Source organism: Phoca vitulina, unplaced genomic scaffold (assembly GCF_004348235.1).
Source record: "Phoca vitulina isolate PV1807 unplaced genomic scaffold, GSC_HSeal_1.0 scaffold22, whole genome shotgun sequence".
Classification (NCBI taxonomy): domain Eukaryota; kingdom Metazoa; phylum Chordata; class Mammalia; order Carnivora; family Phocidae; genus Phoca; species Phoca vitulina.
The window spans coordinates 30,000,076-30,006,075 of NW_022589725.1; positions in this window are offsets into that span (position 1 = coordinate 30,000,076).

A 6,000-nucleotide genomic window follows, 5' to 3' on the forward strand; every position below is an offset into this window, starting at 1 on the left:
ACTGAGCCATCCAGGTGTCTCTATCCAAATCTTTTATACTGAGGTGGGCAGAAGTGTGCATGTGTGGTTATAAACGGGAATAAACTTGGGGTACCTCTGTAGCTCAATCGGTTAAGTGGCTGACTTTGGCTTGGTCATGATCTCAGGCTCAGCAGGGAGTCCGCTTGTCCCTCCATCTCCCTCTATCCCTAGCCCCCTCATGCTCTCTCTCTCAAATAAATAAATAAAATCTTTTTAAAATAAACAAATGGGAATGAACAGGAAAGTGCTTCTTCTTCCTTGCCCCTCCCATTGACTTACTCACTCTGTACATCGAAGGTGTTTCAGCATCTGTTACTGAGGAACACTCTCAGGCAGTTTATTTTTTGGACAGGCATAAGCAGGTGATCAAGGATACACTGCCCCACCACCACATTCTTTAGGAAGAACGAGACATAGTCTTTCTTCTTGAACCTGAGACTCTGAATTTCCTTTAATTTTTCTTTTCTTCATTCAATATTATGGAATTTTAAATGTAACCTTAATCACTTCAGAAGGAATGAATAACTGAGACACACAACACCATGGATTGATCTCAAAATAATTGTGCTGAGTGAAAGATACTAGACAAAAAAGAGTACATACCATATTATTCCGCTTATTTAAAACTATGGAAAATACCAGGGGCACAAGGAAACATTACACATGTTCATCATCCTGATTGTGGTGATGGACGTCAAAACTTAATATATTGTACACTGTAAATATGTGCAGCTTATTGTGTGTCAATTATACCACGATGAAGCTGTTTAAAATTTAAATATAAATTAAAACAAGCAGAGGCATTCCTGTAGCCTAGAGATTTCTTGCTTCGTGGTTTTTCATTCAATAAACAATGACACTCCATTAACAGGAACTGTGGGCTGAAAAAGGATCTATCCTTCCTCAAGATTTAAGATTTGTCTTTCTTCTCACTCACAAGGTAATTGAATCTTCCCTTGAGAAGGAGAAAAATAAGGTAATGGCCTCAACTGTCACCTTTCTCAGATTGTTTTTGTCGATAATGTTTGCAAAGATTATGTACTTACACATAAATCCACCTTGTTTTCTTTTCTACTTTCTATCTCTTGGGTGAGCATTTTCTGAGCTTATCATTATCAAAGAAGAAATAGCTTGATTTCAAAACTAACATCATTTTTATAAATTAAAAATGCACATTTATGTCTGGTATATCATTTGCTAATATTGAAAGAGCCATTCTTAAGAACTTGACAAAGACGTTTTCATTTTTCTTTTCTTTTTTTTAAGATTTTATTTTAAGTAATCTCTACACCCAACATGGGGCTTGAACTCGTGACCAACTGAGCCAGCCAGGTGCCCCTCATTTTCATTTTTCTGACAGACTCAGCCATCAGCCTCTACGACTCTCTTTCTGAATCACCTTCCTTTGCCTGAACTTTTCTTTTCAGGTCAGAATCTCTTCTTTAGGCAGTTTGCCTCTGAGTCTCCAAACTCACTTTCTAGACATTCTACCCTCTACTGTGGTTCCTTTTCTATTTCTTTCACATAGTATTATTGTTTTAACCAATAAGAAGAAAGGAAAATATAAGGAAAGCTTCTTTGGAGTCCTGAAGGACACCTGGGAGTTAAGTGAGAAAAGAAGAGAGGCAACCAATGATGTGGAAATGTTGGAGTTCAGAACAAGGGGCAAGAAAGAATTCTTGAGACGTCTTCGGTCCCAAAAGGTGGTTTTATTAAAGCACGGGGACAGGACCCATCGGCAGAAAGAGCTGCCTTGGGTTTGTGAGGAGCAATTGATTATATACTTTCAAGTTGGGAGGGGGTTAGGGATAGTGTAAGTCTCTAAGGAATTTCAGAAGCAAGGTTTCCAGGACCCTGAGGAGGCTAGGTATTGTTAGGAAAAGATCAGTTATTACTGTCTAGTAAAACCCTAGTCATGAGACCCTTCGGATGTGTCAGTGGGCCATATGCTTGGAGGATGATTGCTAAAATAGATCTTGGGGTAGAAATAAAGGAAGTTTCCAAAGGAATTTTTATATGTTAAAGGATCTGGGAGGTTGGGATAGTGTTAAGCTAAAATGGCCTTTTGCCCTTAGGAAAGTATTAACATTGAGGCAGCTGAGTTCCTAGAGGAAGGTCACTCTGCCTGTTTCAAGGACTTGTCAGGGGGCTGTAAGTAGTAAGGAAATTTTAATTTTTTCCTTTTGCCTTTGTTCCCCACATAAACCTGGCTGTTCTTAGCAGTGTGGAGGGTGTGCACAAGGGCGAGAGGTGAGACACAGCAGCATAGGCTGGGAAAGACAATTGGTTCAGTGCTGTAGGATTGAGGTAAGTAGATCGTGGAGGCCCTTGTACAGCAAGATGGGGCATCTACTTCATCCTGTGAGTGACGGAAGCCAGGTAGAGTTTTAAACAACAGAAGGTCTGGGTCAGATGTGTGACTCTGAAAAATCTATCTGGCAATCAAAGTGAGATTTGGGTTTGACAAAATTTGGGGAAGGAGATCATTCTGAGGGGCTGTTGTAGTAATTCAATGAAGGAGAATGAGGGCTTGAACTAAGTAGATAGATGGAATTGAGAAATAATTAGAATAAAAAAATCAACAGGACCAAGTGATTCATTATTAGTTTCAGGTTTAGGGTGTCAAGAGATGTAGGGAAAGAAAAAAATATCTTTTCCTTCTACCCTTCTAGGTTCTTGGCTGGGACTCTGAAACAAAAGACATATGAACAAGAGAAAAGCATGCAAATTGATTTTTAAGTATGTTTTACATGACATAGGAGCCTTCATAAGGAAATGAAAACCCAACAAAGCAGTTAAACCAAATTATTTTTATGCTAGGTTTGATGAAGAGTGGTAGGTCGTGAGGAAAATGCAATAGGATAAAAGGATATGAGGGGCGCCTGGGTGGCTCAGTCGTTGGGTGTCTGCCTTCGGCTTGGGTCGTGATCCTGGAGTCCTGGGATGGAGCCCCGCGTTGGGCTCTCTGCTCAGCGGAATGCCTGCTTCTCCCTCTCCCACTCCCTCTGCTTGTGTTCCCTCTCTCGCTGTGTCTCTCTCTGTCAAAGAAATAAATAAAATCTTTAAAAAAAAAAAGGATATGAGCTAAGGGTAGTAAACTGGAAGAAACTTAGCAAGGCCTGTTCATTTTGATTCCTCTCATCATCTAAGGGAGGTATACGCAAAACTACCTCCAAAGGCTGAAGGAGCCATAAGACCAAAGAAAAAGCCTGGTAAGTCCAGCTTGACAAGAGATGGTTTACTAAAAGGACTCTAGTGTCTTGGGCAGCTGCAAGATGAGTAGATCTCTGCAAGCCCACCTCTCATAAGACTTGCTTTTTTAGCCATAGAGGCAGGGGAATATGTCTTGGGAGACCACCCCCAGAGGAAATGTTTGAGAAGAGTTGGGTCATACTCATATCTCCAGAGCAGGTCAAGGATGTTAGGCCTCAAGGGTGTACTTAAGGGTGTGGTTAGACAAAAAGAAGGTGTGGGAGGGGGGCAGCTGTGCTGGAGAAGGCTTCAGGTTACAGAGAGGTAGTAATGGTGGATTCATCCAAGATGGTGCTAGTCCAGCTCACACAGCACCCCTCTGTCTGCAGAGGTAACAGATGTCTCCTCTTGGTAAAGGGAGGGCATCTCTCACATGAAGGTCTTATGACCTTTTTGAAGGGAGACAGGAGAGGTCAGTGGGACCTTCCTTGCACCTACCCTCTCTCAAAATCTTTCAGCTTAAAATATTCAATATGCCAACATGTCATATTTTGGGGTAGTGTGTCTTGAACCACATCAGAGACAAGAAAGGACCAAGAATAACTCCTTAGTTACTAGGCTGACTGGGAGAAGAATGGTATCTCCAAGTGAAATAGAAAGTACAAGAGATGGGTTAGTTTAGGGCAAGGGGAACAGTGAATTCAGTTTAAAAGATAAACTGAGCCATAGTAAAATTATCAGAGCTTATCTGAGCAAAATTCAGTTTGAATCAAACAGCATCAAACCAGAAGTGGTTAGGAGCCCTCTGCCAACAGGAGTCAGGGAAAACACTTTTATAGAGAAGGTATGGAAGCAAAGAGAAGAAACTGATTGTCTAGTTGGCTCTTTGTGATTGGTTGTCCTCAGTGTTTTGATTTCATAACCTCGAAGCATTTATATGCTTACATTTTAGTTTGCTTATGTAGGCTGCCATGGCCTTAGAGCCACATCAGTCTAATGGCCTTCTTGTTCAATCAACTTAAGAGGACATATGGAGATTGAGGTGCCAAGAATACCCAGAGATATCCAGCAAGTTGCTGAATATATGAATCTCATGTTAGATAAGTATGAGCCAGAAATATAGAAATTAGATTATAGATGATGAATAATATCATGAAAATCGTGAAAGATTTTGAAATAGTCAAGAGTTTACTGGGTGAACTTCCATGGAATGCTGGGCACATTTTAAAGGAATCCCTGGGGTCATCTGATTGTAAGGGGTGTGTGCCTTTATCTTTGACTAAGCTATTTCACAACTCTGTAGAGACAGAAATTAATTTACAGAAAACTGGTAGTGATGAAGGATAGTTGGAAGAGAGGCAGGCAGGGACAGGCTCCCCATCCCCCCTAAGAGGAAACTACCCTTAAAAGGATTTTACACCATCCTGGAAGGAGCCCTCCACTCTTTCCCACGCATTAGATGACAAAAACCTGACTGGATGACAAGCGCATGGAGGGTTAATCAAATTAAAACAGCCCGCCAACAAGCCCATAAAAACCCCTAGACTTAGAAACTCTGGTGGCAACCCTCTGGGTCCCCTCCTTTTTGGGAGAAGCGTGACCAAGAACCACCAGCACTGCACGGCACAGAAGGAAAAGATATCCTGCAACAATAGTAATGCAAACATTTCCTGTCCATAGCAATGCAAATGAGTCTTGTCCACAGAAATGCAAGTGGGTTTTGTGTGTTAGGAAATATGAATCTATAAATCAAATTCTTCCTTGAACCAGTCTGAACATCCTTACTTGTTCCCTCATTAATGAATGAGTTATGCAGAATCTTTGACACATGCTCATTTTATATTTGTATGAGGGCCAGAATTTTACCTTTTGAAACTTTAACAATTTTGGAGATTTTATTTATTTATTTGTCAGAGAGAGAGAGCACACACAAGCCAGGGAAGCTGCAGGAAGAGGGAGAAGCAGGCTCCCTGCTAAGCAAGGAGCCCGATGCGGGACTCGATCCCAGGACCCTGGGATCATGACCTGAGCCAAAGGCAGCCACTTAACGACTGAGCCACTCAAGCATCCCTGAAACTTTAACAATTTTGAAGGTTTCACCAACATCCTAATGGATTCACCTGACAAAACTGGGTAAATCATGTTGCTGAAGAACACCTCATGGGCTGCTTACTTAAGCCCAGGCATGTTTTGCTTTTGGCTCCCAGACTGAACAGTGAATATGCAAGTGGCAGTCGTACAACAATGGACTGACTCTTTCTCCAGGTTTCTTCTCTTTACTGATTTTTGTTTTTCTTTTTGTTTCCGATACATTTACAGCTGGTAAGTTTCTCACCATTGATGGCAACAACAATTAGGAATTTGGTTTTATATTCTGACCATTTGGTGATCTCATTAAGTTAATTAATGGTTTACATAGATATATTCTCTTTTGGATAGGAGAAGACAGAGAATCTGGTTGGTTTTTTGTTTGTTTGTTTGCCTTTTTGTCTATTTATGAACTCAGATCAGTCAAGATTTCCATGCCCAGTGGGAAGGAGAATGGCTCTTTGATACCTGATCTAGTGAGTTTTTGTGTTTCTGCATTCACTTCTGACCTGTGACTGAAGTGGTAGAACCAAAGCTGTACTCTCTGTGTGTCTGTGCGTCTGTCTTTACGGCTGTAATCCAGAAAGGTCTTCACATCCTGTGGAGTGTGAAATGTTTACTAAGTTTGGAGAGCTTTAATAAATTAGATGATTATATCTCTTAAAGGAGTTATGTTCTGATTGGCTTATTGAGATAAAT